This window comes from Erpetoichthys calabaricus, chromosome 1 (assembly GCF_900747795.2).
Source record: "Erpetoichthys calabaricus chromosome 1, fErpCal1.3, whole genome shotgun sequence".
In the NCBI taxonomy this organism is placed as follows: Eukaryota; Metazoa; Chordata; class Cladistia; order Polypteriformes; family Polypteridae; genus Erpetoichthys; species Erpetoichthys calabaricus.
Genome location: NC_041394.2, coordinates 225,465,302 through 225,491,641, shown reverse-complemented (window position 1 = coordinate 225,491,641; position 26,340 = coordinate 225,465,302).

Here is a 26,340-nt window from a genome sequence, read left to right as displayed (position 1 = left end):
CACCACAGTCGGCCGCCATATTGAACTTTACAACGGTCTTTGTTACTTAATGGGTCCATCTTCAAGAAATTTGGTACGCGGGTTCTCAACGCTAACTGAATCCTACTTACGTACATATATACGTCCATAGCCTACAGCTCGGTCCACACTCTGAATCCTCCAGGCACTCCTGAGCATAATCTAATTTTGAAGGTTGGGTCACCAATAATGTTACTGAGAAACTTACAGCCACCGAAACTTTGTAATGGCACGAGACTTCAGGTCACATGCCTGCAAAAGAACCTAATTTAGGCAACTATTTTTACTGGCGGTGGCTCAGGGGAGAGAGTTTTTATTCCTCGCATCCCCGTTATACCCTCTGATCTCCCATTTCAATTGAAACGCCTCCAATTTCCAGTAAGGCTCTGCTTCGCAATGACAATTAATAAGTCTCAGGGACAGACCCTACAAAAGGTTGGCATTGATTTGAGGCAAGATTGCTTTTCACATGGCCAACTATACTTTGCTTGCTCAAGAGTAAGCTCAACGCACAGCTTGGTCATATTACAACCGGAGGGGCGAACTGACAACGTGGTATACAAAGAGATCCTTAACAAATAATTATTGGTACATTTTCCCTTAGTTTATTATTTAAAATTTTAAAGCAGTACTTCGCCGCTACGAACCGCGGGTATTTTGCTAGTAATGACTATATTATTGAATTAGCTGGCAATGTTAAGAATTCCAGGGTTGTAGTATTTGGGGTCAATTTTATTTCTAGTATCCACACTTGGGTGTTCCCGTAGTGGTTTTCTCAGCACCCCTGATTTTGCAAATATGCTTATTTTCTGTTACTACTAAATGCACAAAGAAACTATAACTTTTAAAATATTCCATTTCCTTTAAGCATGTCTAATGATGCTTGTTTTAGAGATATGTAATCACAGCAGGACATATACTAAGCAAACAACAGCTGATCAGTTTTAGATTAATTAATGAAAAGGTCCTTTCATATCAAAATTACTTTTTTTTCCATACTGCAGTTTAAAAAGGTGCTAAATCATGCTTTAACTCTACTCATTAGCCACTATTTATAGCAATCTTTTCACAAATCTGTGTTTCTAAACTGCTAACAACTGAACATACTGTATACATGATGTAAATAAGTGTACAGTTTTTTAAATTATTTCTGTAATGTTTTATGTTTTAGTTTGCCAACCAACATATGCACCCAGGAAAAAAGCAACCACTGCCTTCAGTATTTCACACGCAAGCCCCTGCGTTACATGCTTGGCTGACAAAAACGACTAAAAAGTGGCTCTTGTGATGCATCATTTGTTAATGACACAATCACACCCTTAAATCCATTTAATAAGGAAATTTTACTAGGTCACTTACTATGACTACTTTGGCAAATAATTTTAAAACTTATGTTCTGACTATATTGAGTTTTTATACTTTACTAGTGGGTCCGCCTCTGCTCACTTCGCTCGCCAACCCCTCTGGCCTTCGCTACGCGGCAGCCTCTTCAAGTCTCTGCCGCTTATGTTGTGAAGAGGGGGGCTGAATGCACCCCAAGGAGATGTGATCGCTCCTCCGAAACCCCCTCTTAAACGGTGATACAATGGGAAACAAACAGAGTTTTTTTTTTTACCTCCTCTTTACTCAATCAGCTGCTGGCTTGCCGCTGCTGCTAGCCCGCATGACCTGCATCTCACACGGCACTTTGAAAATTTAAAAGCCTGTACCATAGCTGTCCTACTCTTTGTCTTTTATTTATGGCCCCGGCGTGGTTAAATCACTTGGCACAAAGTCTCGTCTTGTGGGACGTGAGTTCTTGATATTTTTTAGTTTATAATTTAAAAATGGAATAAGAATCTGAAAATCTAACAGCATCACATTAAAGTTCGATAAATTTTGAAAACAATGATACCAAACATATATATTAAGCCCGACTTAAAGCGTGACAAAAAATGTGACATAAAAATGTCACATAGGATTTTATATATAAAGAGTGGGTAAAAACTTATGTTTTAAGATTTCTCTGAACACTTACACTTGTTATCATAGTGAAAACTCCTTACTTTTTTGGAACCTCATAATAGAAAATATAGTGCATTTGTTAATCTAAAGAAATGAATATTTATAATAATCTCAATAATGAATACAGTGGAAACTCGGTTCACGAATGTCTCGGTACACGTACAAATCGGTTTACAACCAAAAAGTTTGCCAAATTTTGCCTCGGTTCACGACCACACACTCGGTATACGAACAAGCCAGTTTCCCTTTCGGTTTGTACAGGTTCAGTCTCTCTCTGTGCATTTCCTGCGCAGCGAGCAAGAGAGCGAGAGAGTGCGACACACACACACACACACACAGGCAGCGCAAGAGAGAGACAGATGCACACACACAGGCAGCGCAAGAGAGAGAGACGCGCACACACACAGGCAGCGCGAGAGAGAGAGCTGGACGCATAAGGTAGGAAGGCAGTTAAGAATGCACTGGGCTTGATTTTGTTTTCACTTTTGTTTACAGCGATCAGTTCGTAGCATGCATTGTTGCAATGTTACTTTTCTTGGTGGTTTATTAAATTATGGATTTTTTCAAATGTTCATTTTTTTTCCCTGTGCTTAAAACTCATTAAAAAAAAGTGCTTTTAACCAGTGGTTGGTAGCGCTATAGCACGAACTATTGCAGTGTTAGTTTTTTCTGTTGTTCAAGGTTTTCTCAGTGTTATTCAATGTTTTTACATTTAGTTTACTATTACGCTGTGCATTCTATGGTTTAATTAACTATATTTGTGCTTAAAAACGTAAAAAATATATATATTTACATACAGTTCGTATGGTCTGGAACGGATTAATTGTATTTACATACAATTCTCTCGGGGAAATTGCTTCGGTTCACGACCAAATCGGTTTACAACCAGAGTTTTGGAACGAATTATGGTCGTGAACCGAGGTTCCACTGTACCTGTATACAGATAATAAAGGTATATTATTATAATCTATATTTTTCATCAAGTTTTTTTTTTTGCAAACATTGCCATACTTTTCAATGAGAAACTGAGCACTACAGTGGCTAAATATCATATAGTCTTAGTTAGTTAGCTTGTGTTATGTAGATTTTGGTTCCACCATGCAGAGGACTGGCATGATCATTCAGTTACAGCTAATGAGAAAGAATCAATATCATGCTATCATGTGACAAAAACGGAACAGACATTATAGATATGTATTTAGTTTTAATTAGGTTAAAGCTTAGTGCAGACGTTTTAATGAGGTACCGTCCACCATGGTTGCTTTCTGACTTGCACCCGGTGTTGCTGAGATAAATATACCCTGTTGCTGAGATAAATGTCCATGTGACACTAATCTTGGAAGATTAAAGATAATCCTCAGCACATGTAGGAATAAACATAAAACCTTTGCTCAGTTAATGATACTTAACTGCATGCTATACACATACAAATTCTCTCTCTATATCACCGGCTGCTACTCATGCACAATAAACAATAATACCAACAGGAAGAATGCAGTATTTTTTGAGACAATGCAATAATTTTGACAAATAGTATAATCATTTTTGAGTTGCAGGAATGAGCTTTAATTCTTGAGTGTTCTAAAGAAAACACTGAAAAAAGTGTGAATTCGCATAAACTGCCCTCATTTGGGGTGTTCATAATAAATGTTTAAATAAAATGATTTATTTCTTGTGGTAGAAGTATATACTATACAAAAATATTTGTGTTAAATATCTGAAATACTAAAATGTGTGCTTAAATGGCTAAGGTCTAAATATTATTAATAAAGGTCCACATAGGGCTAGTAAAGTATCAAAAATCAAAAATAACATCCTATTTGTAAATACTGACCTTGAAATAGTTTAAAATGGTACCTTCTGGGTGTGGCTCATATTGGTGATTGGTAACCTTAAAACAGAAAAAAATTACACTTGACATGATTATATTATCGATTTCGGCTTTATTGTAAAGTTTTGTGAAAAAGACTAATTTTGACCTCTCATATCTCATTGGGAATAAACCCCTGGGGTCAACTGATGTGGCATACACAAATCCTTCATGTCCTTCTAATCATTTTTGCTCAAGAAATCTATTGATTTACTCTTTATCAAAAGGGTGTCATTTCCTAAACAAAATATGGTCGAAAAATGAATCATTTTTCAGGTCAAGTGGGCCAAAAATAGGGCAAAAAACAAAAAAATTTACATTGTGCATAACTAAACATCAGAACAGTTCAAATAGTATATTAAATGTTCCCCTAGCTGAGGCGTCACCAGATGGATACGATACTCATTCCTTCATAAGTCTAGAGATTTTGGTCGAGGAGAAGGCCTTGGAGTAATTCATTGCAACAAAATGCAAATCATCCTAGATCTTAGCATCACAGTACAACCCGCATACTAGCTTAGCAGACCCTGCCTCGCATTGCATTCAGCACTTTAGTAATTTTAATCCTGTAAATGAGCAGGAAGTCTTAACTTTAATTTCTAAAATGAAACCCACCACTTGTTCCCTAGATCCAGTGCCAACAAAACTAGTAAAAAGTGCAATGGATGTTCTTGCAGCGCCTATTCTAAATATTATCAATAATTCATTATTGCATGGCAGAGTACCTGATGCACTAAAAGTGTCAGTCATTAGACCATTCCTTAAAAAGTCAGACCTAGACCCACACATACTTAATAGTCCTATTTCAAATTTACCCTTTCTCTCTAAAATACTAGAAAGTAATCGCCAATCAGCTTCAGTCACCCCTTACGCATTACAATTTATTTGAGAAATTCCAGTCTGGTTTCCGCACTGGTCATGGTACAGAAACGGCACTAACATGGGTTTTAAACGACATTCTGATATCCTCTGATGAACGAAACTCCACTGTAATTATGTTGTTAGCCTTAAGCGCAACATTTAACACCATTGACCAGTGTATTTTACTACACAGGCTAGAAAATGATGTTGGGCTTACAGGCACCATGCTCGCTTGGTTTAGTTCTTATTTATCAAATCGATTCCAATATGTACAGAAATGTGCTGACAGTACTCCATCATTATACACAGAAGTGAGATATGGTGTCCCACAGGGCTCAGTACTGGGACCTTTACTGTTTTCACTTTACATGCTTCCACTTGGATCTATTATTAGGAAAGAATGTTCATTTTCACTCGTATGCAGATGACACCCAGTTATACCTTTCATTTAGATCAAACGAAGTTTCTCCAGTGTTGTCTTTAATTAGTTGTGTTAGTGAATTAAAGGAGTGGATGAATGAGAACTACTTGTCTTTAAATACAGATAAAACAGAGATGTTAATTGTTGGAGGGAATGACGCTGATCACAACAATATTTTGTCATCATTTAGCTCAGTTGGAATCACCATTAATTTTACTGAATCAGCCCGCAATCTAGGAGTTATCTTTGACTCTAGCATGTCACATGCTAAGCGCACATTACAAAGTTGTCCAAATCATGTTTCTTACATCTTAAAAATGTTGTGGAAATTAAGGCATTTTCTAAATAAACAGGATTCTGAGAAATTAATTCATGCATTTATTTCTAGTAGGATTGACTACTGCAATGTTGTGTTAACTGGATGTTCAAACTGTTCTTTATACGGCCTCCAGTTAATTCAAAATGCTGCTGCAAGAATTATTACAAGAACAAGAAAATACGAACACATCACTCCAGTTCTTAAATCCTTACACTGGCTCCCGGTTAAGTTTAGAGCAGATTTCAAAATCTTCCTTTTAACATATAAAGCATTAAATGGCCAAGTTCCGGCTTACTTGTCTGAACTTATCATGACTTACAAACCAGAGCGCACATTAAGATCTCAAGATGCCTGTCTGCTTATGATTCCAAGGATTAATAAAATAACAGTGGGAGATCAAGCTTTTAGTTACAGGGCCCTAAAACTGTGGAATGGTCTGCCTGCTAATATAAGAGATGCTCCTTCAGTCTCAGCTTTTAAATCCCGGCTGAAGACTCATTTCTTCAGTTTAGCATATCCTGACTAGAGCTGCTGATTAACTGTACAGACTGCATCTCTGTTGTCAGTCATTAGCACTAAAACATATGTAACATGATAGCTATAATTTGTTACTAACCCTCACCTATTCTGTTTCTCTTCTCAGTACTCAAATGTGGCACTTGGTGCCACGGCCCACCTGCCAAGTTGTTTTGCCTGCCTAAGGAAAAGTCATCCCTGATGGAGTATCACAGGAATCATGGGGTAGATGGGTGCTTTCATCGGATTGGCTGGCCCAGCACTGACTCAACTGTGGAATGGCCAAATGGGGGAGGCAGTTTGAAGGCAGAGGTCTTCAGGACTCTATACAAATCCAAATCATATTATGGGATATCATCTACTGTTAAATTCTGCTCCATACTTGTACATTTTTTATTTTTTATACTGTATTGAGGATTTGTTCTGTTCTGTGTATTGTATTGTATTAACCCCTTTCTTTTTGACACCTACTGCACACCCAACCTACCTGGAAAGGGGTCTCTTTTTGAACTGCAAGAAACCAAAGATTCTTCCACTTTTTCCCTACAAAGGTTTTTTTGGGAGTTTTTCCTTGTCTTCTTAGAGAGTCAAGGCTGGGGGGCTGTCAAGAGACAGGGCCTTTTAAAGCACTTCTTGTGTGATTTTGGGCTATAAAAAAATAAATTGAATTGAACTGAATTGAATTAAATGTGGGGGTTTTCTAAGTGAGGAAATGCTGAAATTATAAAAAAACTGAAGTGATTCCAAAGTTTTTGTAATTTTCAATGAAATATTATTATGTATTAGTGCCAAGAAGAGTTTCACATTTTGGATCTAAGCCTGAAAAACACACATGATGTTCACAAACTAAAGTATAATAACAGTTTAAAAATCAGTAAAAGTGATTGTAATTAGGGTACAAATTAAATTCTGCAGGAGGAAAAAAATTGTTGCTGATTCCTGATTGATGTCCGTCCTTTTTGTTTTTCTACCAAAAGTTCATATGCTCCATGCAACAAGCTTTTGCTGCTCCTTCTGGTGATTTTATGAGATACTGCAGTCACATTACTAAAATTTTCTTAAAATGTGTCCTGCAGTCAGCACTCTGCAAAATAAAGCAGGATAACTCATTCATTCTGATTTGCTGCATTTAAAAAAGGTTGTGAACTTTTCTGAATTGCTCTCCCTGTCCAATTATTGTTCAAGTTCAGGTAAGAAGATTAGCATTTATTTTTTTTGGAAAATCTGATTTGGTACATGAGCGCATTAAATTATATTTTCCAATATATATTGTGTGTGTTACAAGGCTTTGAATTTCCACCTATCTGTTACAATATTATTAATAAGCTCACTCTAAAACACATTCAATATTGCAAGACAGTTTTGTAAAAAAGAAAAACATTTTTTCAGTTATATTGTGATTTGCAAATGTAGGTAACTTTATGTAAATTATATTTATTTATATTATATATTTAATTTATTACTCCCTTTAATTCTTAATTGCTGGAATTTCAAAAAATATATGATGAAACATATTTATAAAGGGAATTTTCAAAGGAACCATATCCTGGAACAACTAAAAAAACATGTCAAAATAGGAGAATATTCCATAATTTTCTGAATTTCCAGGCAAGCAACAGACATATACCACACAACTATAATTGAGTGCCTGGAGGCATTCATTCTTACTGCAAAAAGCCACATTTGAGTAACTTCCAGTAAAGAGGCAATCCAATTGTAGGAGTACATAAAATGAGTGGGCTGCATTATGAGACTGGAAATTCTAGCAGCATTTTATTAGCCAACCAAGATATCTTTTATGAAGAAATGTACAAACTGTTCTTACGTAGGACCATGCAAGACAAAAACTGCTTAACATATATTAATGAAATAGGTATATAGAATTACCAAGGAGACAAACATTCAATAAACTCTTTGATCACAGTTGTGATGCATTTGTTATTGTAATTGTGTTAAAATTTTTCATGCAAACAGCTTAATTAAACATGCTTTTTTATCTAAGACTACAAAAAGTTAAGCATGGAAATGAAATTTTGCTGCAGAGAAAAGAGAAAACAACTGACTGACTGAATGAATGAAAGTAAAATCAATCAATAGGCAGCCTTTGAATTTATGGAGCCATCAAAAAGACAACTCTCTACTTTACTATCCTGCTAGTTTTGGTCTTGAAACTCTGGCACATAAATAAGAAAGCTCACTTTCCTACCTTGATCTTGCTTCTTTGCCTGGCCTTACCTAAAGGTTCCTTTTATTTCTGCTGTTTCTTCAAATTTACATTTGCTCATGCAGGATTACATTTATGTTATTTGACTTTATTATTAATAATTCTCCTCTGTCTTTTCTAAGATATCTGTTTTCTTATTAAAACTCTGGCTTATGAGGTAATTCTGAATTAGGACATTAGGACTGCCGACAATATCTTTGCACTTAGGAACAAACTTCTCCACTTGACTCCCAAGACCAGATTAAAACCCTTACAGGTCCCCAGTCATTGGTCATTATGGCATGAGGAGACTCCATTGTTTCATCGTGCTATGGGAGGGATTGGTGCAAGGGCACCCTGCATCACAGGCCTCTGTACTCAAAAGAGTACTGACTATACAATATATGGTTAGGCTGAATGTCCTAACTCACTCACTTGAATGTTCTTAATGGAGTGAAACCTAGTATATCAACATGATACAAAGAACTTTTCATATTTGCTGCAAGAACCTAGACAAGAACCTACTAGATAGATAGATAGATAGATAGATAGATAGATAGATAGATAGATAGATAGATAGATAGATAGATAGATAGATAGATAGATAGAAACTTTATTAATCCCAAGGGGAAATTCACATACTCCAGCAGCACCTTACTGATACAAAAAACAATATTAAAGATTGATAATAATGCAGGTAAAAAACAGACAATATCTTTGTATAATGTTAATGTTTACCCCCCCAGGTGGAATTGAAGAGTCGCATAGTTTGGGGGAGGAACAATCTTCTCAGTCTATCAGTGGAGCAGGACAGTGACAGCAGTCTGTCGCTGAAGCTGCTCTTCTGTCTGGAGATGACACTGTTTAGTGGATGCAGTGGATTTTCCATAATTGATAGGAGCCTGCTGAACGCTCGTCGCTCTGCCACAGATGTCAAACTCCAGCTTGGATGCGCCTTTGGATATTTAATTTACTTATTCATTGTACACCATGGCTATAAAAACAATAATCAAACTGAAATCTAAATTATCCTTGCTAGCAAGTTTTTCTTTTTGTTTTGTTCTTTTTCTCTCTTTTTATTAAATATCTTTATTCTTGTCTTCTAAAATGGGTGAATCTCAATTCTTTCAATGTAGGCAGATTTAAGTAATGTAGTAGTAATATTAGATAGATAGACAGATAGATAGAGGCGGCACAGTGGCGCAGTGGTAGCGCTGCTGCCTCGCAGTTAGGAGACTCGGGTTCGCTTCCTGGGTCCTCCCTGCGTGGAGTTTGCTCTCCCCATGTCTGCATGGGTTTCCTCCCACAGTCCAAAGACATGCAGGTTAGGTGAATTGGCAATTCTAAATTGGCCCTAGTGTGTGCTTGGTGTGTGGGTGTGTTTGTGTGTGTCCTGCGGTGGGATGGCACCCTGCCCGGGATTGGTTCCTGCCTTGTGCCCTGTGTTGGCTGGGATTGGCTCCAGCAGACCCCTGTGTTCAGATTCAGCGGGTTGGAAAATGGATAGATAGATAGATACTTTATTAATCCCAAGGGGAAATTCACATACTCCAGCAGCATACTGATAAAGAAACAAAATTAAATTAAAGAGTGATAAAAAATGCAGGTAAAACAGACAATAACTTTGTATAATGTTAACGTTTACCCCCCCTCGGGTGGAACTGAAGTGTCGCATAGTGTGGGGGAGGAACGATCTCCTCAGTCTGTCAGTGGAGCAGGACATTGACAGCAGTCAGTCACTGAAGCTGCTCCTCTGTCTGGAGATGACACTGTTCAGTGGATGCAGTGGATTCTCCATGATTGACAGGAGCCTGCTCAGTGCCCGTCGCTCTGCCACGGATGTCAAACTGTCCAGCTCCGTGCCAACAATAGAGCCTGCCTTCCTCACCAGTTTGTCCAGGCGTGAGGCGTCTTTCTTCTTAATGCTGCCTCCCCAGCACACCACCACATAGAAGAGGGCGCTTGCCACAACCGTCTGATAGAACATCTGCAGCATCTTATTGCAGATGTTGAAGGACGCCAGCCTTCTAAGGAAGTATAACCGGCTCTGTCCTTTCTTACACAGACCATCAGTATTGGCAGTCCAGTCTAATTTATCATCAAGCTGCACTCCCAGGTATTTATAGGTCTGCACCATCTGCACACAGTCACCTCTGATGATCACGGAGTCCATGAGGGGCCTGGGCCTCCTAAAATCCACCACCAGCTCCTTGGTTTTGCTGGTGTTCAGGTGTAGGTGGTTTGAGTCACACCATTTAACAAACTCATTGATTAGGTCCCTATACTCCTCCTCCTGCCCACTCCTGATGCAGCCCACGATAGCAGTGTCATCAGCGAACTTTTGCACATGGCAGGACTCCGAGTTGTATTAGAAGTCCGATGTATATAGGCTGAACAGGACCGGAGAAAGTACAGTCCCTTGTGGCGCTCCTGTGTTGCTGACCACAATGTCAGACGTGCAGTTCCCAAGACGCACATACTGAGGTCTGTCTTTAAGACAGTCCACGATCCATGCCACTAGGTATGAATCTACTCCCATCTCTGTCAGCTTGTCCCTAAGGAGCAGAGGCTGGATTGTGTTGAAGGCGCTAGAGAAGTCTAGAAACATAATTCTTACAGCACCACTGCCTCTGTCCAAGTGGGAGAGGGATCGATGTAGCATATAGATGATGGCATCCTCCACTCCCACCTTCTCCTGATATACAAACTGCAGAGGGTCGAGGGCGTGTTGAACCTGTGGTATCAGGTGGTGAAGCAGCAGCCTCTCCATGGTCTTCATCACATGTGATGTCAGAGCAACAGGCCGGAAGTCATTCAGCTCACTAGGACGTGATACCTTTGGGACTGGGGTGATGCAAGATGTTTTCCAAAGCCTCGGGACTCTCCCCTGTTCCAGGCTCAGGTTGAAGATGCACTGTAGAGGACCCCCCAGCTCCGATGCACAGACCTTCAGCAGTCGTGGCGATACTCCATCTGGACCCGCTGCTTTGCTGGCACGAAGTCTCCTCAGCTCTCTGCTCACTTGCGCTATTGTAATTATGGGTGGGGATGTCTCTCCTATGCTGGTATCAGCAGAAGGATTTGTGGAGGGTGCAGTACTCTGAGGTGAGAGTGAGAGTGGGTTAGGGTGGTCAAACCTGTTAAAGAAATTGTTAATTTGGTTTGCTCTCTTCACATCTCTCTCGATGGTGGTACCCCGCTTGAAGCTGCAGCCAGTGATGATCTTCATCCCATCCCACACTTCCTTCATGCTGTTATTCTGCAACTTCTGCTCCAGCTTTCTCCTGTACTGCTCCTTCGCCGTCCTGAGCTGGACTTGGAGTTCCTTCTGCACGAGCTTGAGGTCATGCTGATCACCGCCTTTGAAAGCCCTTTTCTTCTGGTTCAAAAGGCCCTTGATGTCACTTGTAATCTATGGCTTGTTGTTAGCATAGCAGTGTACAGTTCTTACTGGAACTACAATGTCCATACAGAAGTTGATGTAGTCAGTAGTGCAGTCAACAACTTCCTCAATGTTCTCACTATGTGATCCCTGCAGGATATCCCAGTCTGTAGTTCCAAAACATTCTCTCAGAGCCTTCTCTGCCTCCGGGGTCCACTTCCTGAATGAGCGTGTAGTTGTAGGTAGGACCCTCACTTTTGGTTTGTAGTGAGGCTGAAGCAGAACCAGATTATGATCTACTTTCCCAAGCGCAGGCAGCGGGGTGGCGCTGTATGCATCTTTAACGTTTGCATACAGTAAATCAATAGTCTTATTTCTCCGGGTGTTACAGTCCACATACTGGGAGAAGGAAGGTAATGTTTTGTCCAGCGTCACATGGTTAAAGTCTCCAGCGATTAGCACAAGCGCCTCAGGGTGCTGCGTTTGTAACTTAGCAACAGCAGAATGGATGATGTCACTCGCTGTCTCCATGTCCACCCGAGGAGGGATGTACATGATGACAACAATGACGTGTCCAAACTCTCTGGGCAAGTAATAGGAACGCAAACTTATGGCCAACAGTTCGATGTCACTGCAGCAAGTGGTGACTTTGACGTTAACATGTCCAGAGTTACACCACCATGCATTAACATAGACAGCGAGTCCTCCTCCTTTGTGTTTCCCACAGGTACTTGCATCTCTGTCCGCTCTAACTGTGCTAAACCCAGGTAGCTCCACATTAGCATCTGGGATGGTGGTAGTTAGCCACGTTTCGCAAAAGCACAACAAACTGCATTCTCTGTAGGTTCTGACATTTTTCACCAGCGCAGCCAGTTCGTCGATCTTATTTGAGATTGAGTTCACATAAAACACCACTTTCTTGCAAGCTGCTTCATTTTTAGTTTAGTGCCGGCTCTGCTGCCACGATTCCGCCTTCTTCTTACCTCATCGGGTAAATAGGGAACCACACTGGCACTGGCATTTGTTCTCAGCGCTCGAAGTTGACCACTTGAACAGACGAGTCTCGGCGTGTAAAAATCCATGCCCACGTTGTAAAAGTAAGTGTTTCCAGGGAACGAATCCACATAAAATAAAGTGAAAGAAGTGATCAATAAATAAAAATAGAAAAATAAAACTAGAAAAGTACACATACACATACAGTCATACACGGAGCTGCTGAAAAGGCTGCCACTCTCGGCGGCGCCGGAACTAACATGGGATAACTACTATGGGATCACTGGGATAGAAAGCAACAAGTGGTGGGAGTAGTTCACACTCTCTGTATCTGTTCCTACATTTTTTACAGCAATTTTCAAAGGAAGCTTTTTTAATGTACCTTGTTTCATCTCTGGTTCTACTTAATATTGTCACAAGAATGAACTGGAGACATCAAAGGTTTGGGGCAGCCACTCGTAAATTATGCCCTGGCTGCAAATGGGTAAATTTCTTGCATTGTTCATAGGTCAGAGTCCAAAACAGAACTTATTTAGGTATGTAAAAAGGGCGGCTTTAAAGGCAGAGGCCGGAAGTGACATCATCGTGGGTGCCCGAACCGGAAGTGACATCTCCATGAGTGCTGGAACCATGTGGGATTTCCCCTGAATGGTCTGCAGAGGATCGAGAGAGAAAGTCAGTGTACCTCGCCACCCCCTGGTCTGGCGTGGAACTATCATTATACAGGTCCTTTAGCTGCCTCCCATGCGCATGTGTATGACAATGTATAGCAAGAAGAATCAGCCTACCCAGAAAAAACAAGGTCTGACTTGTTTTTGAGATAACCCCCTTTCCTTTATGGACTAACTGGGCATCATAACAAAAACACAAGTAGCCACTGAGCTAATATTGTGGAACACAAAACACACAGTCCAATTTTTTAACTAAAGAAATTTAGTCTTTTATTCACAAAGTTTTATTTGTTCTCAGTAAATGAGCAAACAGTGTTTGGCCACACATACCAAGAAAACCCAAGAAAAACATGTTAATTAGGACTAATCAGCAAAAGCTAATTTCGAACTCTGCTTCACTGACTTCTTTAACAACCTGCATGAGTGCTTCTATCATTTAATCACTTCCTCAACATTGGTGAAATATATTGTGAATAAAATCAACCATATGAAACTATTATCTCATGCGTAAATCCTGTACACAATATATCAAATTAATAATAAATCGTAATATCAATAAAACAAACATACTGTACATACTTACGATAAGTAACACTATAATTCTAATTATACTGCCTAAAGGTATATTTGGTATAAATAGTAAGTCAGAAGTCAAAGATTTCACTGTCAACTCACTTTAGATAGATAGATAGATAGATAGATAGATAGATAGATAGATAGATAGATAGATAGATAGATAGATAGATAGATAGATAGAAAGTCCTTAGGGTTAGTGTGTCAGAGGGGGTATATGCAGCATTGTTCAAAATGGCATTCAGTTTTGTTTTAATTCTGTCCTTCTGTACCACCTCAAAGGGGTCCAAAGTGTTTCCCATAACTGGGCCTGCCCTTTTAATGATCTTGTTCATTTGTTGGGCCTCTCCTGAAGTGATGTTATCAGCCCAGCACACCACAGCGTAGAAGATCACACTGGCCATCACAGAGTAAAAGAAGATGTGAAGGACTATACTACCTACATTAAAGGAACACAAGAAAAAAGAGCCACTCTGCCCTTGTTTAAGTAGTTTCTCTGTGTTACAAGACCAGCCCTGCCTGTCATTGATGTGAACTCCCAAGTACTTGTAGCAGTGCAAATCCTTCACATCCTGTCCATTAATAGTAACCACACATAGAGGCACTTTGATGCAGCAAAATTCAATAACCAGTTCCTTATTTTTGCTGATATTAAACAGCAGAGAATATCTTTGCACTTAGGATCAAACTTCTCCACTTGACTCCCAAGACCAGATTAAAACTCCTACGGGTCCCCAGTCATTGGTTATTATGGCATGAAGAGACTCCATTGTTTCATCGTGCTATGGGAGGGATTGGTGCAAGTGCACCCTGCATCACAAGCCCCTGGCCGTGAAACCCAGAATGCCATGATGTTAGACCTGCCCATGTTATCTCCAATGCTCTGTCTCATCACCTTTATCAGAACACCATATTAGTACAGAATCATATGAAAATTTTTGTAAGTGGTATGACCTGGTGTTATAGTTATAGTCTAAGCCTAGATGGTGAAGAAAAAAAATGATAGGACTGTCCCTTGTGATGTTCCAGTGTTGCTCACATCCAGCCTCACAAACTGTGGTCTGTCTAACAGATAACCCACTATCCAGGAGACTATAAGCTCATTCACCAACATATCTCTGTACTTACCCTTTAATAGGCATGGGTGTATGGCATTGAAAGCACTGGAAAAATCAAAAACATAATTCTCACAATGTTGCCAGATGGGAATAAGCCTTGTGGTGCAGATAAATAATTTACACTAATCTTTGTGTCTTTGGTCTTTCACAAGAGGATTCATAAAGTCCAGCACCAACCTTCTGAAATTCTATGATAATGTAAAGGCCCCTGATCATTAGTTATTAGGTGAAGATATGCCTGCTTTCTTTGGGACAGGAACAATGCAGGATGTCTTCCACAGCAGTGGCACTTTCTGGAGACTTAGTAACAGACTGAACAGCTGACAGAGGACACCGCAAAGTTGGTGAGCACAGATCTTAAGGGCTCGAGGACTTCTCGTTATCTCCTTACTTGGGTGGCTTTGTGACTTGTTTGTAAAGCCCGATGTGATAAAACAGTAACAGTAATTTACAAAAAAAAAAAAAAAGGTTTTCAGCTAGAATATTACAAATTACACTGCCTTAAAACTCATTAATAAAATCTGTGAAATTTACTGGATTACTATATTTGCAGGTACAGAAAATGTATTTTTAGATGTTTAAGGACAAAATTTTGCTATTTTAATGACATGAGACATTTTTGCAATTTTATACAAATTAAAAGCTACTGTGGAAAATAAAACAGGTAATATGTAAAATTTTTTGAAAAATGTAAAGTAGTCAAATGCAGGTGTAGTACATTCTTAAGATGGTGCCTTAGATGGATACAGTATGTTCATCTTAATGCATCAGATATTATTTATTCACCTGAACTGCAAAACAACCTTTACTTTAAAAGGTCATATTTCTGCACGGTGCAAAGTCACTTGTTTTAAAATACAAACTAATTCAAGAAGATTAAGGAGAATGATAAAATCAGAAAGTTTAAAGAAATATATGTACAGCAAATAGTGATATTTGATGTGATAATTAAGAAAAAAAAGGCCACTTATTATCATCCTATACATACAGCTTATTTCATTACACATTCCTTTTTTTGGGGTCTGTGGATACAAGGTTACCACCACAACAGTGCTTGAATAATCTACCTGCAAAGGTACTGTATATACTCGTGTATAAGTCGGGTCTTGAAACCCAAAAAATCACTCATAAAAACAGACCCCGACTTATACGCCCGTTCAAAAATACGACACTTAATTTTTTTTTTTACATCTTCTTGCTTCCTCCAATCTTGCACTAGTTTCTCAAACACACCAAATTTTGTTGCAGCAGCGCAATTACCAATTTCTTTCACCACTTCAACGATTTTTAATTTAAAACCAGCTTCATATTTTCTTCTGATTGAACACTCCATCGTAGATAAGGGATGCTCTTACGATAAAGGTGTATGAGGGTGTGAGATACAAAAAACTCTAAACAAATGTCGTTTTGGAATATTTCGGGTATTACCGTGTGGTCACATAGGCACAATACATAGAAAAAAAAGGCAGAGTGATCCGTGGTTACTCTTGCAGGTATAGAAGTGTATTAGGGCCACGGAGAAGAAAAAAAAATATGGAATATATATAGAGGATAAAGTCAAGGAGAGGAAGAGAGGAAGTCAGTTTAAGAAGCATGTACGAAGTAACATGGGTCAGGGAACACTTACTCAATAGCATGAGTTTTCCACATTGGATTTATACGACCAACATTATAAAATACCAGAAATTTTACAGTAAAATCAAGTTCCGACTCAAGCGAGTATATACGGTAATCAAAAATGTACATATGCTTAGTGCTAGCCATCAAAAGTAGCAAATTGGGATAAAACAAACTTGAGTTAAGCTGTATATTTTTTGCGTATTTAATATTTTTGTTTTGTTTCCTCACTTTCTTGCTTTTGTTTTCTTACATGTAAATGTTGTTCCTATATTTAAATGGACTGTGACCTATCGAACAGACTTTTTTCTGAAGCATTCTGAGTATTGTTCTTTTGTTTAAACTTTGCTGGCCTTCTGACCACTTTTGTTCTGTTTATTGCTTTGTTTTGATTGTTTTTTTCTTACAGTATTTGTTTATGAGATTTGGTGGAACTAGGATTCCCTTTACGCAACTCATTTTCCCTTTTTTGAGCATTTTTGTTATAATGTCTGTTAAATATTTTTCATTTATAAAGATTACTTGGTGGATTGGTCTCTTCAAGCCAACGGTTTTTACTTGTTTCCTTTCTCATGAGTGTAAATTTATTCAGCTGTGCTTTTATGCTTTTTTTAATTCAGTTACACTCTTTTTGTTATGCTTTTTTTCAGCTATCCAAAAGTACTGTACAGTATATATTTTTAATGAAAAACTGACAATGAATTATACAACATGCCATAACTTGTGATTTTATGCATAGCCTTTATATATTTATATATATATTTTAAAATAGCTGATTTTAAATATTTTTTACAATAATGTATTGAAGTGGTAAGACACACTGCTCACCAAAATTACTTTTTAGGATAAATAGCTAGCAATTCTTTCACAGGCTTGGAATTCTATGTTACCCTCAAATGAGTCAGACTCATTTACAGTGTAAAGTTTGAATAACTCTTGGGACAGTATTGACCTGCTATCTTGTAGATGAAATAACATTATGCTGCAAAATATCACAAATATTTCTTTGTGTTTTGCCATTCTACATCAATATTCATGAATGATGTGGGTCCTTTAACCAAAACACAATGGTGTGTAAATGAGAAGCTGTAAAGCCAATTTTAGAACAAACTGAAAGTGAACCATTAGTTGAATTAAGCAATAGTGATGACAATGTGAATTGGTCATCAGACGTAGACATGGATAGTGAAACTGACACTTACAGGACTGTATGACCAAATCGTCAGTGAATTCAATGGTGTGAAGCTTCACCATGGTGCAAGTAGCTTTGTAGCAAAAAAGGCAAAAGTGATTGCAATCAAGTAGAAGGGCAAGAAACATATTAGCCCACTAAGCACTCTTCACAATGCAGTAACTGTCAATGTTCATTTCAGAGGAATTGTGGAAGTCACTGAGCCCTGCACTATGGTAGCCTATAATAATAAAAAGAGTGCATTCATTGTGCAGTTCAGGCCCTGATATTCTACCCTCTCATGCGTATGCAAAAGAAATTTATAAGAAACTAGCTGTGTAAGCCCGTGCTGTAAAAAGCCCGGAGTTCTAGAAACTATTGAAATCATCAGAAAAAAACTGAAATGTAGAGATGTCAGATAATTGAAAGGAATTACTCTGGGCATCTCTCTCCTAGGAGGTTTCGTTTTGCCGATGTGCTCGCCTCATTTCTGTATTAGCGGCAGGAAGAAAAGTAAAAGGGATACTGTTTTGCCGATGTTCTTGTCTAGCTTCTGTATTAGCAGCTAAACGAGTGACTTTCTTCTGAGGTTTTGTTTTACCGACGTGCTGGGCTCGTTTGCATATCCTCTGAGGTGGAGCCCTTTCCCCAACTCCACCTCTCACTTCCAGCCGGACAGACACACACACTCCACATGTAGACATTTATATACAAGAAGTGCACTAAGAAATACTCTTCTACTGCCCTGATTGCAACAACGGATTGTCCACTAGTGACTGCTTCAAACATGTTCTAAATCAGTATCAGTACAGCAATGGATGCGTCATATTAATAACTACTACTAATAACCTAATAACTACCTACTAATAACCTACAAAGCCTTAAACGACCTTGCGCCAAACTACATCAGTGACCTTCTCCATCACAATGTGCCTGTCCGCCCACTAAGGTCCTCTGATTCTGGCAATCTTGTTGTGCCCCACACTAATCTACACTCCATGGGTGACACAGCCTTCAGCTGTATAGCGCCCAGACTCTGGAATGACCTACCGAAATTAATCAGGTCAGCTGACTCCATGAATTCTTTTAAAAAACAACTCAAAACTTATCTGTTCAGAAAGGCTTTTAGCTCTACTTGACTTTACTACCCTTCTCTCAGTTTACCTTTATGTCAATATGCTCATGTAACCAGTGTGTGTGTGCTAAACCATCAATTATGTTGTCTTTTAGGCTTTTTTCTCTGAATTTACTGTCTTAATCTTCTTCATTTATTTATCTGGTTTGTACAATGCTATATACTGTATACCCTGCTGTTCTATCTTAAACTCTGTGAAGTGCCTTGAGCATGGGAAAGGCGTTATATAAATAAAATGTATTATTATTATTATTACCTTTCCTACTGTGTTTATGTTGATGCTTTGTGTTACACACATTTTTTATTTGTTGAAAAAAAATTCAACATTTTTGTCATGCTTTTCCAGAGATAAACATAATGCTAAGGAAGTTAAAATTACCTGTACAGTACTGTGCATTTAAGAAATCATGTTTTCCTCATAGTAGTGCTTTAGCGTCATGTTTAGAATGGCAGGTATAACCTTTAAATTGAAAGTACTCACAACTGAAGAATACAAGTTGACCATATGGATAGATACAACAGCAATAGTAACGTAACCAATTTAAAATAAACAGTGCATTAAAATGGCTTGTTTTAATGGTAGGAATATTGAGAATAAAATAAGTGATTTGAATTCATATGTAGCTACACTTAACTGTAATAAAAATCAGAAAAATGGAAACCTGCTTACATAATAGAGATGGACAGGAGTATAACATAGATGGGTATATATTTACAAATAAATTAGGAATGACAGGCAAAACCAGAAGGGTGGTGGAGTCACCATTTATATAAAGCAGGATTTCAATGCAAGTGTTTTTCTATCGATGAGCCATATCTCTGTGAGAATGCACTGAATTTGGCTAGATAGCATTAGATATAGAGGCCTGATATTAGCAGTGTGTTTTATATATATATATATACTATACATTGCTTAATCTAAAATTGGCAAGATAAAAGGGGGATATTATATTATATTAATTGGAAAACGTTTTTCCCAGGTGTTTACTAGGTTAGCTAAATAGCAGAGCACAAGAACTTCAGTTTTTGGAGGTAATCATCCATCCATTTTCTAAATACACTTTATCCTGGGCAAGGTTGTGGGCAACCTGGAGGCTATTCCAGCAAGCATAGAGTGCAAGGCAGAAACAGTCCTTGGAAGGGTGCCAGTCTATTGCAGGAATGAAGAAAAATAATTAGTTATTTTTTAACAAACTATGTTGTACACAAATGATGGGACAAGCCTTTTTAGATTTTGTACTCTGTAATAACCAGAATAGGATTTAGGGAATAGATGTAATTAAACCTTTAGCATCTAATTACTGTTGTTTTGGCAGAGTACAATATTTAAAAAGTAAAATAATGAATTTCAGATTTGGTAAGTCATATTTTGAGCAGATACAGAAAATCCTAAAAGGGATAGAGTTTTGAGAAGATGTGGGGTAGTCTCAGGGATATTCCTTTTAAATAACCCATGAAATCACTCCTGTAAATGTTTCCAATGAACCTCCTTAATTCAGCAGGAAGAGAGTACTTACATAAGACCGCATCAGTTCACTATGACAAATGCCAACAACTTTAGGAGAGCTTAAATTGATAATGGCTGGGATTATTTGCATAACACACTTGCATAACCACATTATATCCTTCTACATCAATCTCACTTTATTCTTTGGGTATGAACTGCTTATATGGATAACACAGTTAACACTAGTATCCCTGAAGCCTACGAAAAAACTTGTAATCCCAGACCACCTTAAATTCCTTTGCACATCTCCATCAGCATCTATTGTTTTGTAAATGTGTCGATCAGCACAAGCAGCAAGCAGCCTGCTGTCCCATCCCCCCACCGCTGCAGCAATGCTACTTTGTATGCGAATGACTTTAACTGCAGGTGGAAGCTCCTGTCGCACTCTACGCAACTATGCAATGTACTTTGTCACCATGCTCGTGTCGGTCAAACACAGGAAACTCTGCAGTCTAGTTGTGACTTTATGCTGTAGGAAGATAAGTAAGTAAATCTAGGTAAACAACATTCGATGTGGTTTTTATATAAGTAACATATACATGTTTTTCATATAAAGACCATCACAAAACATAATCACAAACAGAACTTTCCACGATACCTTGGCAAGCTCTGTAAGCCCTTCTATTTCATTTAAGGACACGTTTGGGGTAGACTGACTGGCAGGATAATACATTTTATTTTATTAATTCGAAGGTGCCTTTCCAAACACGCAAAGAAACCGAACAATTGATAAAACAAACATTATAAACAAAACTAAAATACAAAATTTAAAATCAGACAGAGCAATTGTTGTCAAAGAGAAAAAGCAGTCTTAAACAAATGAGTTTTAAGTTTAGATTTGAAAAGTGAGAATGATTCAATATTTCTAATCTCAGTTGGTAGTGAGTTCCAGAGTTGGGGAACAGAGCAACTGAATGCTCTGCTCCCCATGGTGGTAAGACGGACAAAGGGGACAGTCAAGTGGATGGATGAAGAGGATCTAAGGGTGTGGGAGGGAATAGCAACATGGAGGAAGTTGGACAGATATGGAGGGGCAAGGTTGTGGATAGTCTTAAAAGTTAACAGAAGAAATTTGAATTGAATGTGAAACTTAACTGGAAGCCAGTGAAGCTGCTGCAAGATGGGAGTAATATGGTGAATACAGGGGGTTCTAGTAATGGAGCAGTTGAAGCTTATAAAGACATTTGTGAGAAAGACCAAAAAAAAAGGGAATTACACTAATCCAAACGAGAAGTGACAAAGCTATGAACAAGGATAGCAGTGGTGTGGGGAGTGAAGGAGGGGCGATTACGATTAATGTTACATAGGTAGAAATAGGCAGTCCGGGAGATGTTATTGATGTGGGACTGAAAAGAGAGAGTACTATCAAGGATGACACCCAGACTCTTAACCTGTGGGGAAGGGGTGACAGAGGAGTTATCAATAACACATGAAAAATTATCAGTTTTGTATATATTGAGGATGACGCCCGATCTCTTGCTGCATCCAAACAGTGCCATCTTTTGTCTTTACACTTGATGCAGCTGCGTTGTTGTTACATGTGAGTGGGCATTTCTTGCGGGGAGGGCTTCTGTTCCCTTTCTCCAATGTAGAGCCCTCATCCTCATCTGAGTTAACCTCTGTTGTAGCACATCTTTATTTGAAAACAGCAGTGTCAGATCGGGGGAAGCGTGAACGTGACTGAGAGAATAAAACTAAATAAAAAAAAAATGCTAACCTTTTCAAGTACCATAAATTGACATGGGCTGTTGCAGACTCAAATCAAATGTATGTTTTTATTGTACAATAGTAACAATAAGAGCAGCTCACTACTAATTCTTAAAAAGCGCCTGGAATTGATTATGAGCCGGCAGTTCTTATCGCTGCACCACCCAAGTGGTCGTGTCAGCGTCATACTCTAACTCAATTTTCTTTTTCTTCGGTTATATTCTTGAGTAAAAGCGCACTTGTTTTGTTATATGTGTACCTTTGTGAAAGTGTTTATTTGATATTTGGTCTTGACACATTATACACTTCAAGTCAAAATTTTGTCGCTAGTACTAAAACAAGAAAAAAGTTTCTATTTTAGGTATTTGTTCAACATTTCTTGCATTTCCTGACATCCTACATTTGCATAGATCGTTGTAGACACGGAACACATATGAAATGTATGTGTTCCAAATAATGATATTTTATTAGCCCTATACAACTCCAGGCAGCTAAAACCCAGATAAACTAGACTTGAGCTGGGAGAACTTTTTGCCCGAGTTGAGCTGCGGTGGTGGGGGGATGGGATAGTAGGCTGCTTGCTGCTTGTGCTGATCGACACATTTTTGTTTTTTTTAGAGCAGTGTAGGTATTTAACAACATCCAAGTAAGGGAAGAATGAAAGAAAATTATGGTCCTCCTTTAAGGCTGTCCAAAAGTCTGCTAATGAAGATAGAGCATCCATATAACTAACAATGGTTTTCTAGCACATTGCCATTGAACACATGAATATAAGTGAAGTAAACAACAAGCATAAATAGGTGATGAAGAAGAATCACTCTAACCAGGTGTTTTTTATGCAATGTACATGCAATTACGCTGTATCATGAGAGTCATTATAGATGAGAAGCAAACACAGTTAATTATAATCTGTGACTCAGAAGAGGAATCTGATACCAGTTTGAGAAGAGAAAAACCATAATAGGTGTAGTCACAACAAGAATAATAGTTTCTGCCATCTGGGAAGATAGTTCATTCAGGTTTTCGCCATCAGAGAACAATAGTTTGTCCAGAACTTCTCAAATGTAACCTATGTAATCTGTAAGTTTCGGTATTACATCTTGCCTGAAGAAGGGGCCTGAGTTGCCTTGAAAGCTTTCAAATTCTAATCTTTTTAGTTAGCCAGTAAAAGGTGTCATTTTGCTTGACTTCTCACTACATTCATAATAACTAACACGGTACAACACCCTAGTACAGTACTTCAAATGTAACCTGAAATAGAAGATAGACTGAAGTCTTACCTGGAATATAGGTGCAAACAGCTATCTCCTTCACTGGCTTATCAAAAATCATTTGATTCTTATTGACTGCCTCCACAGTAATATTCATCACTGCCGGAAATGCTTGGGCCAGTCCATTTATTTGTACCAAGTGCAGAACCAACTTTTATAGTTGGAGCACCGTGTCCGCATGGGTTTCCTCTGGGTGCTCCGGTTTCCTCCCACAATCCAAAGACACGCAGGTTAGGTATATTAGCGATGCACACACTAGGTTACAAAAATGTATGGCTATAATATTCAGGTCCATAAATTCAAGATGGATGGTGAGGCGTGGGTTAATCTAATAAAGAAGAAAGCCATCCATCCATCCATCCATTGTCTCCCGCTTATCCGAGGTCGGGTCGCGGGGGCAGCAGCTTGAGCAGAGATGCCCAGACTTCCCTCTCCCCGGCCACTTCTTCTAGCTCTTCCGGGAGAATCCCAAGGCGTTCCCAGGCCAGTCGAGAGACATAGTCCCTCCAGCGTGTCCTGGGTCTTCCCCGGGGCCTCCTCCCGGTTGGACGTGCCTGGAACACCTCACCAGGGAGGCGTCCAGGAGGCATCCTGATCAGATGCCCGAGCCACCTCATCTGACTCCTCTCGATGCGGAGGAGCAGCGGCTCTACTCTGAGCCCCTCCCGGATGACTGAGCTTCTCACCCTATCTTTAAGGGAAAGCCCAGACACCCTGCGGAGGAAACTCATTTCAGCCGCTTGTATTCGCGATCTCGTTCTTTCGGTCACTACCCATAGCTCATGACCATAGGTGAGGGTAGGAACATAGATCGACTGGTAAATTGAGAGCTTCGTCTTGCGGCTCAGCTCCTTTTTCACCACGACAGACCGATGCAACGCCCGCATTACTGCGGATGCCGCACTGATCCGCCTGTCGATCTCACGCTCCATTCTTCCCTCACTCGTGAACAAGACCCCGAGATACTTGAACTCCTCCACTTGGGGCAGGATCTCGCTACCAACCCTGAGAGGGCACTCCACCCTTTTCCGGTTGAGGATCATGGTCTCGGATTTGGAGGTGCTGATTCTCATCCCAGCCGCTTCACACTCGGAGAAGAAAGCCAGAGATTTGGTTAATGGAGGGTACAACAGGCCACCAGATTTTGATATTTTATGCAATTCCATATTATTTAATCACTAAGACACATGTAAGAAAGAAGATATAGTGATATGAACTTTCCAAACATTGATTGGGAAGCTCCCGTCAGAAATATAAAAGAGAAAACTGAAATAGTGGTAATGGCAAATTAATGTTTTCTCATCCTGTTTGTTTAAAGTCCAACATGTGGTAACACCTATATGGATTTCATCATTTCAAAAGTAAAGACAGAATAATAAAAACAGAAGTTTCTGATACTTGAAGCAACAATGAACACAACATGGAGCAATTTTTTGAAGACAATTTAAGAAACCACAGGGATACAAAAGGAGAAATCTTTGAAAATGAGAAGGAAATGGCAAGTGAACTGAACAAATATTTCACTCAAGTACTTAAAAAAAAAAAAAAAACAAATAAAATGCCCCATGCAGATGTAAAAAGTCCTAAATACATTAAAAACTAATATTGCTGCTGACCTGATGAGATTTTCCCAGTTGGCACTTATAAATCCTTATTAGGCATATTTCAGCAGTCACTACAAAAAGGAGCAGTACCTGAGGACTGGATAGTTGCAATTGTTACTCCAGTTTTCAAGAAGGGAGACAAAATGGATTCTGCTAATTGCAGACCAATACATCTTACTTTTGTACCATGCAATATTATGGAAACTATATTAAGAAATAAATTAGTACTTATATGAAAATAATATGTTAAATAACAACTAGCATCTACTTAAGAAAGGAGGATCTTGCAAAACCTAGAATTTTTTTAACAGTTAACTGCAATAGTTGACAAAAGTAAAGCATAAAATAAAGTTTACTTAGACTTTCAAAAGCAATTTGATGCAGTCCCACAATGAAGATTAATTTTGAGACTAAAAGCTGCAGGCATCAGAGGAGACCATGTAAAACTGGATCTCAAGTTCGTAAAACGGCAAAAGACAATGAGTACAAATAAGAGGAGAATGCAGAGAATGCTCCCTGTTGAGTGAGGTCATCGTTGGAGACCCTTTGTTTTGTTATAATTAGTAAACTTGTGAAATTTGCAGATGATTCTAAATTTGGAGGAATGGTAGACGATAAGGAGGCAGCATAAACAATTCAATTAGACAAGCTATCAAATAGGGCAAACACTTCAATTTAATGTAGAAAAGTGCAAAATGCTACACATGGGCAAAAGAAACTATAAATACAAGATTAATGACGTTGTAATGGAAGCAGCCTCTGAAAAGGTGTTTATGTTGAGACAACAGTCTCATCATCTAAACAATGCACAAAAGCTATTAAAAGACAAGTAAAATATTAGATAATATTGTAAAAAGTTTGAATACAAATTGAGGGACGTTATGCTCATGACTATATACTGCATTAGTGAGAATGCATCTGGAGTATGGTGTGCAGTTCTGGGACCTCATGGATAACACCGTGCATAGAATTCACACTAAAACATGGTGTAAGGACAAAAGCAGAAATGTGCGTACACATAAAAATATCCAGATGCATACATCTGTGCATTCCCAAACTTCCACGTTCTTCCGCTCCATAAATCCCGGTCAGCATGACATGCACGCGCCTACTGCCCCACCCAAACTCGTCCCAGAATTACGCCTCTTTGAATATGCAAATCAATATAAATAGCCCTTAAGCTCAGTGTTCTGTGAAAAAGCAATGGCAAAAGCATGGGGGAAAACAGAAGAATTTCAGCGAATACCAAGTGGAGGCAAGGTAAAAGGTACTATTTGTTGGTTTAAACAGTGGTATAAACAACAAAAGGAAGTTGATCGAGTAACATAGAGTGTCGGAGAAACTCAAAAGCTCAAGTTCACAAAGTTGCAGAGTGCTTG